The sequence below is a fragment of the Arachis ipaensis genome, chromosome B01 (assembly GCF_000816755.2).
Source record: "Arachis ipaensis cultivar K30076 chromosome B01, Araip1.1, whole genome shotgun sequence".
Lineage (NCBI taxonomy): Eukaryota > Viridiplantae > Streptophyta > Magnoliopsida > Fabales > Fabaceae > Arachis > Arachis ipaensis.
Window position 1 is genome coordinate 17809809 of NC_029785.2, and position 12037 is coordinate 17821845.

At 38.5% G+C, this 12037-nt stretch overlaps 1 long non-coding RNA gene across 1 annotated transcript in view; it reads right to left on the reverse strand.

Annotated features, from left to right (window-relative positions):
- Positions 1718-12037, reverse strand: part of LOC107616933 — a 19270-nt gene continuing 8950 nt past the window's right edge. The window contains exon 3 of the long non-coding RNA XR_001614712.2: positions 1718-1729. This is a non-coding gene — a long non-coding RNA (uncharacterized LOC107616933). The remainder of the gene's footprint in view (positions 1730-12037) is intronic.

Below are 12037 nucleotides of genomic sequence, written 5' to 3' on the forward strand. Positions count from 1 at the left end.
AATTTATGGAAATACATAAAGTATAAAATAATTATTTAAATACACAACATATCACATCTCGTGTACTGAGAGCGAAATTCAAATATGGATGTATCCTGAATACTAAGATCCTGAGCTATGATGCAACGAAAATCTGACATATCCTGGGTGCACCTGAGATACATTTCATGTGGAGAAATGGGTACTAAGCACCCGATATGCGTTCAAAAGCTGATCCAGGTCTCAGTACCCGAGATACAGTCAAACACAGAAAGGGGTTTACAACACCCGAGATATAGTAAGATACAAATTAAGTCCACAGTACCCGAGATACGTGTATTATGGTCTACGTGTCTCTCTGTAACCTAGATATCTTTGAAAAAAACTATATATATTCTCCCACCCTCAACCATTAGTCACAATTCATTCTTTTCTCTATTCTCTCTCTCTCTCTCTCTCTCTCTCTCTATCCTTCAACTTTGTTCGCATGAATAATAATAAGTTCTTTTTTGTTGTAATTTATCCCAATCGGATAGTAAAAAATGGTGATGAAGGAGTGATTTTTAAGTCTAATTCAACTGTGATGTTGCGCACTTACTATGTTGATACCCTACATGCACTAAAGACTGTCATACTAAGCAACATAGGGGGAATAGGTTTCAAGGAGATTGAGTGGGTTGCATATAGATTTTTATCAGCGCTTCCAAGTGATGGATTTACTAACAAGTTATTCTGGCTTGAAGGTGATTAGCATGTGAAGGTAATGCTCGACGTACATGCAAGGCTAATGCCACAATATATGATGGAGTGGTATGCTATAGTTCATGATGTGATTGGTGGTGGTGGGTTGTCCTCTTCGAGTCTTCAAGTAGTCCCGCTGGATGTAAGACTGATCCACCTCGTCCAGCCTCGTGATATCGAAGAAGACGACAGCAAGGGCGATTCTGATTATGTTGCCGAAACCAGGTCATTGAACGACTTCTTCCTCTGTTGGATATATGCCGGAGACTCCCACTGGCGAGGGTTCTCAGTTTCTCCTGCCTCCCCGTTTGCCCAATTCACAATTGTCATAAGCTCCAAGTCATTATCACACTTTGAATTCGGACACAATGCACCTGGATGATCCTTTCAATACCGGCCAAGAGGAGGATCACAACACGGATGATGGGTTAGAATTCTGGGCTGGCCATAGGTTCGAAAACCGTGATATTGTTCTGATGGTGGTAAAGAACTAAAGTATTCATAAAAACATAGAGTACAAAGTTGTGGAGTTGGATAGACTTAAATACCATTGTCATTGCAAGCAATTCACCAACGATACGGTTGTCCATGGAGTATTAGTATGGCACTTCGTCAGAATTTGAACTACTAGTATATTTTGTTTGTTAAGTTTTATGAAATTAAAGGCAATTATGTTGATTATGTCATGTACTGAATGTTGACATGCACGAGTAATTTTGTAGGAATGTGCGTAAGTTTGGTGGACCACACGCCTGTTTGGCACCAACCATGTCTCAGGACCATACTCTATTGGATAATAGTTTGATTTGCAAAGTCATCCTACCTATAATATAGAATGATCCATCTGTCTCTATCCTAGTGTTGCAAAGTGTAGTGCATCAGAGTTATCATTTCAAGCCATCGTATCGAAAGGTGTAGATGGAAAATAGAAAGCGATTGCTCAGATTTATGGTGATTGGGAAGAGTGGTACAACAAGAAACTCAGCCTCTTACAAGCTTTACAAGAATGCTTCCCAGGTATGATACACGGTTGCATTGTTGTTCCTTATTATGACAGAAAAAAGGTTGACGAAGATTGGAGCTAGCTTGATGAGGTCTTTTAGGCATTTTCTCATTGTGTTGAGGCATTTAAGTACTGCAAGCCTTTTGTATTGGTAGATGGGACATACTTATACGGAAAGTACAGGGGTGTGCTGTTAATTATTGGCTCAAGATGGTAATAACAATATTCTACCTATAGCTTTTGCATTACTTGAGTTTGAGACAATTGAGGCATGTTCATTTTTTCGATCAAATTTGAGGTAGCATGTTACTCCGCAACCGGGACTTCTCGCATATCTGATAGATCGCAGGCCATTCGTGCTACCCAAAATACACCTCATAGTGGTTGGCATCCTCCCTTAGCACATCATGCTTATTACATACGTCACATGGCTTTGTACTTCAATTCACGGTTCAAATCGGCTGAAGGTGAAAGGTACCTTATAAATGCATCGCATACTCCAAGCAAAGAGGGCTGCGATTGGTACTTGGATGCCTTGAGTGGGTTATCCCGGGATATGTTGGATTGGGCTCTTAGGTTTAGCAAGGATCTATGGCTTCAGCATTGTGATAAAGGTCGCCGGTATAGTCACATGACGACGAATCTTTCAGAGTGCATAAATGCAGTGCTAAAGGGAACGAGGAACTTCCTATAGTGGCTATTGTTTGGGAAACTCTTGAGAGGTTGCAACAGCTATTTATGCGCAAAGATTGTGAAGCGCAGGCTCAATTACAAGATGGATAGATATTCTCACAACGTCTGTTAGTAGCTATAGAGAAGAATAGAGAGAGCTTGCCGATGATGAGAGTCACACATTGTGATCGTTGGGCATCTGTATTCAGTGTGGAGGAGGTGGAGCCGATGGAGGGATGGTGCCAGACATCATATCGTGTTCGTCTTAATACGCGTACATGCGAGTGTTGATTATTCTAGTCTTTGCATTATCCCTGTCGTCATGTATTTACGGCATATGCAGCTGCGATCATCGAATGGGGGAACTTTGTTGACCCCGTGTATAAGATGGCTTCTGTTTTCAAGATTTATGAGATAGACTTTCTGCTGATACCAGACGAGAAGATGTGGCCTACATGGTACGGTGCATAGCTTAACAACACTCATAAGCCATTTAAGAGCAATCTACTATAATTGGGGATCCTCATATGGTGTCCATCAAAACTAGAAAAATTGCATAAATCACAATAATTAGGTACGAAAAACCAATGCCTGGAATAAAATAGAAAAAAAAAAACATCTCGTACCTTATCAAAGGTTAGGCCATCGATACGACGGCATAAAACTCTGGATCCTACCATCATGGCGATTCTTATTTTGTTGTCCCAGTCCTACCAACCTACGCACAATAAAAATAATTAACGGTATAAATTAATTATTTACAATTATTAATTTTAGTTACTATTTTTAAGATGTTAAATTAAAATATTGACAATAATTACATACCTAGCTGTAAGTGAAAATCTAATGATGTCATATCCCAACGGACAAAATGACAGAAATCTATGGTAGATCCAGGATACAAAAAGTGGCATGAACCCCGCAATGTCAGTCACATCACGCCCAGCAGCGGTGCAGAGTGAGAAGTACGTATGTGCTAGCAGTGTAAACCCCAAGACAACTGCTACAACAATCGAAATTCACCAGCAACAGTAGCCATCTCAAAGTAACAAGTGTAGCTGACTTGTCCGTGAAAAGAAACTCCCGATAAGCATCATCAAGTAGCACCTGGCATACTTACGGAGTGTATCTAGATCTTCCCCAAGTGGAATGTGTGAAACCTTGTTCTTTAGCCAGGTTATCCTGAAACCGAAAACCTGCTTCTTATCCTCTGGCTGTGGTGGTGGTCTATCGCCAAACAAATCCTCAACCCACTCCTACATCGGGTGTCCATGGTACTGTTGGAAGTCTCTGGTACAACCCCCAATCGGCTTACCCTCAGTGTGCAGACCAATATAGTAAGCAACATCTTGGAGCGTAATGTTGACCTCACCCCATGGAAGGTAGAAGTTGTGGGTCTTAGGCCTCCACCGCTCGAGAAATATATAGATCAAGAAATTGTCAAACATAAAATTCCTTAACTCTACTGCATGTCCAAATCCAGCCTCCCTGATATAAAGGAAAACGATGTCCGGTTGAGGGACACTCAAGGTCACACAACGTGGTGACAGCATTCGAGGCCTCTGCAATAGTTGCAACATTTACTCTCGCAAATTGTTCTCATCTAACCCATTATATAGGTTTAATAATTGTTAAATATTGTAAAACTAGTAGATAATATTGTTAATAAAATATTATATTTCATACATTAATATTTTGCACTATCCTAACCTAACTGGTAGTTCTCTAGATGATATCAATCTAACAATAGGTTTTAGCAAAAAAATATGATCTAACAACTATTTTATATGAATAATATATTTATTTAGTATATATATCAAATAGATTTATTTAATTTAACTAACATATTATTTTACGTTTAACTATTATATTTATCTAAATTAAATTAAAATTATTTCTAAAAATATTAACACCTACTCTACCTATCTAAGTTAATAGAACTTCTAACTAACAAAATCAAAATATCTAACACATTAACTAAACTAATAAAGCCTAAATACATAAACTAATTATTTACTCAAAATAAAAGAGGCAAAAAGAAAAGCTAATCTCAAAATTCAAAGCTCCAGCTATATGCCAAGTTACATTCAATCGGTTGATGTCTCCGTTGTGAACATATTATCGGGGCCATCTGTAATTCAGGAATTCGAATTGAAGATGTTACAAAGTTATTAGATTTTTCGAAACTCTTTAAATGAATGAAAATTTCAGCCGCAACTAATATATATAGGCCTTTGACTATATCTCGGGTGCTGTGACCCCCTTTTTATATTTGACTGTATCTCAGGTACTGAGACCCGGATCAACTTTCGAACGCATCTCAAGTACTCAGTATCTATTTTTTCACGTGAAATATATTGCGGGTGTATCCAGGATATGTCAGATTTTTGTTGTGTCATATCCCAAGGTCTCAGTATATGGGATATGTCCATATTTGAATTTCGTTTACAATACTCGAGATGTGGTACAATGTGTATTTAAGTAATTATTCTAGATTTTATGTATTTTCGTAAATTATATAATTATTTAATTTAAATAAAAAATTCCATTTATTTGTATTTGTAATTATATAAGTGCATTTATTTATTTATATATGTTTTATGTATTACATATAATTATAATTTGTATATTTATATGTTAAAAATATTGTCCTCTTTAATTTTATTTTGTGGTGTTATTGTAGCAAAATTTCTTGTTGTGGAAGATAGTAATTTCGCCGTGAAAATAGAATTTAGTACTAATATTCTTATAAAAATTATCCAAAAAAATATTACATCTAATTTTTCTAATAACAAACTAAGTAAATAATCAAATTACAAAAGATAAATAATCTGGTTTCTATTACCAACAATTTTGAGTAATATATATTTTCTAAACACACTAACTAATCAACATAAATATTATTAATCTACAATATTATCATTTTTATTGTTACCGAAACTTAAACTAAAAAATAAATACTTACATAATTAAAATGATGATCTTCAAGATAATGTACATCTCAGCTCACCATCTGATAAGAGATAGAAGAGTGAGTGAATGAATGATGAGAGAAAAAGAGATGTATATCAAACAAGATAAGGTGCTACATGTTTAACACGTTTATGACCCACAAATCCAAAGGTCTGATTTTCACTTACATACAACACGAACTGTTTGATTTTACCCTCCCACAAATTGGAGTTCTGATTTTCCTTTACCACTCCATACCCCTGTTAAAAATCCCTCTTACCCCAAACTTAGGTGCATTCTAAAATTGAAAAGTGCATTTATCATGTGTAGTAATTTAATTTCTTGATAATTATCCGATATTTTAGTTGAAGTTATATCTCCATCAAAGTCATCTCAAAAATCACTTTAATTTCTTTCCGACCAAATCCCACCCAGCGCGTCTTCAGTAGTGTGAAGTGATGGATGCTCATTGACTTCTTCTACTAAAAGTACATGTATACGGTGTGACTCTATTATGTATGTGTGCATTTTGGTTGTGTCATGAAATCTGGAATACAACAATCTAAATCTTCTATACTTCAACTCGCACGAGGGGTTCAATTTATAGTCGTCTTAATATCTCTTCACTTTACAATACAAAAATCTTTTCAACACAATAAAAATCAGTTTAAAATAATTTAATTTTTTTATTTTTTAATTATTTATAAAATAAATTAAAAATTTTATCATTTCAAAAATTTAAATTGATAAAAAAATATTAATAATTATATCTCTAACACATAATAACATCAAAGTGCAGCTGGGATAATGATACCTGTTCCGGGCTTACTTAGAACCGGATGATTAGGCTTGTTTGTGAGACTCAAGTGCTCAAGGAAGGTGGTCTCCGACTTGTCCTGCGTTAGGGAGCCGCCGTCCGAGTTGTATATTTGAGAAGATGGGAGGTGGTACCTGCAAGACACTCCGATACCTAAGTCAGCAAAGAGTTAAGCAGGTTTAGGAGTACTGGAATTTAGGTTTACCTGAGTGTATCAGTATATTTATAGGTGCTGGACTAATAACCACCGCTGAAGTAGTTCCACTTCTGATGATGGATAACCGTCCCTTAATCTTAGGATTGTTGAGATATCTCTTCTAGAAGTGGGTGAGAGTTTTTAGGAGGCAGTTTCTTATTTGAACAAGTGTCATCTGCCAGCTCATGTCGAGTCCGACTTCTTTGGGATAGTCGGGTGAATGGTGAAGGCCAACCCTTTGGATTGGGCCCTTTTAACTTAATTGGGCCTGGCCATTGCATTGGGTCAGGGTATGAACAGTGCCCCTACTTGAGTCCGATCTCTTAATTGTGAGTTGGATTCGAGTATTAATTGAACTCGGGGATGCTTAAGTCGGTATTTCTTTTCAAGTCGGAAAACCGACATGATTTTTGAATTTCTCAACCGTTGTGTCTATTCAAACGTCACGTCTGTTTGACTTTTGTATTTACTCGTGGGGGGCAGTTACATTGGTAACAGTGCGCTCTTTTAATGATTGCGTCGTTTTACCGTTATGCCCCGAGTGCGTTATAAATACCTTTCCCTCTTCTTTCTTTCTTTTCTTTCGTTTGCTTTCTGAGAACTGTTTCACTCCTTCGTTCTTTTCCTTGCTTACAAAATCCTCATGCTCTCTCTTTTGTTGCAGTGTTCTTCTTTTACAAAGGTTAGTTTTTTGCATCTCCTTTTTGCTTTTTACAGTATTTCTTGCACTTAATATTCCACATGCTTTAAGAGTGAGGTTCCTTTGCGATATCTTTGTGATATCTTTATTTCGTGCTCTCTTTTTACGTAAGTCTTTTTGGTTGTGACTATTGGTTCTCCCTGTTCTTTTGCTTGGAAAGAATTATCTTTGGACTAGCTTTTGATGATGCCCCTTTTTCTTCTGTGTAATGTAGATATATTTTCTTATATATTGCCTTTCTAAACATATCTTCCCAAATCCCTGAAGCCCTTTTGAGATGGGTAGATTCTTCTGTCCTTTCTGAAAACTCTTTAGTGGATGATGTTTTTATAATTGAACTCCGAAAGCACCATAGGATTTGTAGCCTAGATGTTGATGAACCCAAATATGAACTAGTGGCCCCAGGCTCTGCGACCGAGTTTGTTGCGAGAGGCTTAACGACTCTTACCCCACTTCCTTTTCATGTATGATTGCCTTTTTACCCGTTTGGGGGTTACATTCCCTTTTTTCTGATTTTGAGATGGAGATTTTGTCTTACTGCCGAGTTGCTCCTACGCAACTTCACCCCAACTCCTGGGGTTTCCTTAGGATTTACCAGCTTGTCAGCCAAGGGCTTGATTTTTCAGTTTCTTCAAAGATCTTTTTCTATCTCTTCCATTTGACAAGACCTTTTAGTGCTCAGAATAATCAACAGTGGGTCTCCTTTCGAGCTATTCAGTGTCGGAAGGTGTTTTCTATTTTTGACGAGTCATTTCATGACTTCAAAAATTTCTTCTTAAAGTTTTCGCTGTCGAGGACCATCATCCCTTTTTTTCTTAATGAGAGCCATAAACCCTGCTTTCAGTTGTACTGGGCAGAGGCTGTCCCTGTAGAGAGGTATAATTTGGTGGATTTGGATTAGGTTGAGGAGGCTGTGGTGGGATTCTTTTGAGAGGCTTGGGGACGAGCTCCCAATCTCGACACCAAAAAATTTTCTCTCGGATCTCCGAGTTTTGTTTGGACCGAGCTAGGTAGCTTTTATTTCTAGCTTTTACTTTTGTCTTCATGAGTAGATAGTTGGTACTCCCGACTTGTGTGGTAACCCTTTTTACTTATTTTTTCCAGACAAAATGAAGAAAAGCAGGGCGGCAGCTTATTCAGGAGGCGAAGAGAAATGCTCGAGTCCGAGCTGCTCAGTTGCAGGAAGGTGGGACGTCCACTACCTCCTCTCCTCGGACGTCGGATGCTGGGGCGATTTCTTCTGGCAAGGCCAATTCGGTAAATCTCCATCCTCCTCCTCCTCCTCCTCCTCCCTTTGTGCCTACCCCTCCAGCTCCTCCCTCATCGGAACCGGTTTCTAAAAAACGTAAGACCTCGGAAGCCAGTGCCTCTAAAGTTGGGGAGGCCGGTTTTGATGGTCCTAAGTTTACTAGGAAGCACATCCTTCCCTATAGCCAAATTGCTATCGATGATGCTGCTATCCGAAATCATCTCCAAATTTTAATCCGAGGAGGAATCAGGATTGCCGGGGTCTGCATCTTCCTTCTTGATATTTTTGACAAAACTCCCTTGAGCACTACTCAAAAGTCTTTGGAGGATCTTCAAGGGAGGATTGTCATGTACCAAAAGGATAAGAAGAGGCTGCAAGATGAGAATGGAAGGCTGAAGGAGGACCTTTCCCAGTTCCGGGAGAGGGAGAAGAAGTTGATGGGCTAATGCGCCATGGCTGAGGGTTTAAAGGAGAAGGCTGAACATAATTATGTTCGCCTTTTTTCGGATAAAATAGAATTGAGGAGGAACTGGACAAGCTCAGGGAGGGATACCAGGAGCTGGAGGAGTCTGTAGCTGAGGGGACTGAAGTGATGTTTGAGGTGCTGAAGGAGCAGGTTCGGGTTTTGGCCCCTGACTTGGACCTGTCGCCTTTACACCCTGACAAAGTCGTTATTGATGGTGCCATAGTATCTCCTCCACACGCTGCTATGGATTCCAAGTTGAAGACGGCGGGACAGCGTATTGTTGAATCTCCTCCTCGTGAGGTTGATATGCCGTCTTCATCCTCGGTCCACAAGGTGATTCTTACTCCTGATGCCGAAGAGATTCCTCCGGCCCATCCGACTTCTACAGCTGAACCAACTTCTTCTCCTATCGATGATTCCAATCCCCTTATTGTCCTTAGTAATTGAAGCTATTTTAAGGCCTGGCTTGTGGGTTCTTTTATAAACTCTTTATCTTTGTTATTTTTGTTGATGGTTACTGACACTTGATCCTCTTTTAATAGGATCATAAACAACAACTTTTGCTTATTTGGTCCTTTTTTGGATAGGGCCTTTAAAAAAAATGGTTGCTTTATTATTTGCGTGGTGATATTTTGTTTTATCTGAAACTTTGAATGGTTTAAGACTTTTCGAAAAACCCTTTTCTGTACCTTAGTTTCGTAAAGCTTTTGAAAAACTTTTCTAAGATAGTTTGACTGTGACTTCTGAGGAGCTTTTTGTTAAGTTTAGTAATCTTGACTTTGATTAGATTCCTATGGGAATGTTGCCGTCCTTGACCTTTAATGGGATCTTATGTCTCTCGTTTTCCATTGTTTTATTCGGCTACGTTTCAACTTCGCTATGTTTATTGAACCATTTTTGGGACTTTGGTTATTCTTGCGATGCATTTAGTTTTAGCTCGGCTTTTCCGACTTATAAGTCATTAGCTATTTTACTTCCGAGCTACTATGATCGACTTTTATAACCTCTTTACACTGATTTGTACCTCATCGCTTTATCTTACCGATCACATAAGTCGGTCAATTAATTTTTGCGCTTTTCCGAGCTTAACTCAGTGCGTATCGTAGTAATAACAAATGGAATTTTTAAAGAGAAAAATAAAAAGATAGAAAAATGAGATATTATTACTAATGAAATGTGATTTCATAAGGGTGCTTTTGCTATTAGGGGAGCGACTTATGGCTTTTTTGCCCTTAGCCCTCGCTCTGATGCCTCGTTAAAACCCCCTTCAGGAAAACCCTTCTTTTTTTTGAGAAAAAAACCATGAAGTCGGGAAAAAGAGTACATCAGGGAGTGAGGTTCGCTTCTAGCTGTAATATCTCTTCATATTGCAAGCGTGCCATGACCTAGGAAGCTCAGATCCACCCAGGTCGGACACCTTATAGTATCCCTTTCCTAAGACTTCAACTATCTTGTAGGGTCCTTTCCAGTTTGCAGCGAGTTTTCCTTCGCCCGACTTGCTTACGCCGATGTCATTTCGGATTAGAACCAAGTCGTCTGGGGCAAAACTTCTTCGAATGACCTTTTTATTGTATCTATTCATCATCCTTTGCTTCAGCGCTGCTTCCCTTATTTGGGCTTGTTCTCTGACTTCTGGGAGCCACTCGAGTTCTTCTTTGTGAGCTTGAATGTTTTCGACCTCGTCGTAAAATCTCACCCTAGGACTTTGCTCGTTGATTTCAACAGGGATCATGGCTTCTATTCCATAAGCAAGTTGAAATGGTGTCTCTCCAGTAGTAGAATGAGGTGTAGTTCGGTAGGCCCACAATATTTGAGGAAACTCTTCAGCCCAAGCTCCCTTTGCTTCTTGAAGTCTTTTCTTAAGCCCTGCTAGTATAACTTTTTTGGCTGCCTCGGCTTGTCCATTCGCCTGGGGATGTTCGACCGAGGTAAATTGATGTTTTATCTTCATACTGGCCACCAAATTTTTGAAGGTAGAGTCGGTAAACTGAGTATCATTATCCGCGGTGATGGAGTGGAGGACTCCAAACCTAGTAATGATATTCTTGTAAAGAAACTTCTGATGATTAGGCTTACCTAGAATCGGATGATTAGGCTTGTTCCAGAGCTTACCTAGAACCGGATGATTGAGCTTGTTTGTGAGGCCCAAGTGCTCAAGGAAGGTGGTCTCCGACTTGTACTGCGTCAGGGAGCCGCCGTCCGAGTTGTGTGTTTGAGAAGATGGGGGGTGGTACCTGCAAGACACTCCGATGCCTAAGTCAGCAAAGGGTTAAGCAGGTTTAGGTGTACTGGAACTTAAGTTTACCTAAGTGTATCAGTGTATTTATAGGTGCTGGACCAATAACCACCGCTGAAGTAGTTCCACTTCTGATGGTGGATAACCGTCCCTTAATCTTAGGGTTGTTGAGATATCTCTTCTAGAAGTGGGTGAGAGTTTTTAAGAGGCAATTTCTTATTTGAACAAGTGTCATCTGCCAGCTCATGTCGAGTCCGACTTCTTTAGGGAAGTCAGGTGAATGGTGAAGGCCAACACTTTGGATTGAGCCTTTTTAATTTAATTGGGTTTGGCCATTGCATTGGACCAGGGTATGAACAATACCTATAAAAATATTAATAATTTAGAGACTATCTTTTAGATATGTTAGAAAGCACCATGTATATATATTACTTTATCATAAAAACATTTGAAAGTGTCATTATCTAATTTAAATGTGACACATCAACCTTTCTTTATGAACCACTTTTTCCTAAGAAATTTCTGTAAAAGTTCAGTTTAAATGTTATTCTTAATATTTTGGTAGATCTAAAAATTATATTAATTATGAAGTTTTAATTCTTGAAGTGTTGATAGTAGGATTTTTCGACAATTATGCGGGGAGTCACAGTACTACTTTTGTCCATTTGCACCAGGTAGCAACATTTTTTTATCTGTGGAACCATCACTGCTCTTGTCCTTTTATCATTAGCCATTTCCCATCCCAACATAGCAACTTTTGTATTAATAATTATTAATATAAGAAAAATGTATGGTTAACTATGTATTAATAGTTTAAGAAACATAAAGTTTAGGTGCAACGCTTAGCTAAAGGAATATTCTCCATATTCAACAATCGCTTAAGGTGAGCTTGCATTGTAAGTTGAAAAAGAAAAGTTTTGGAGGGGGAAAGAGAAGTTAACAACAGAGTTTAGATTTTTAAATCCCTTTTGTTATTTACCTTTCCAAAATAATTAAACAATTGAGAGAAATTTAGAGGGTTTACTA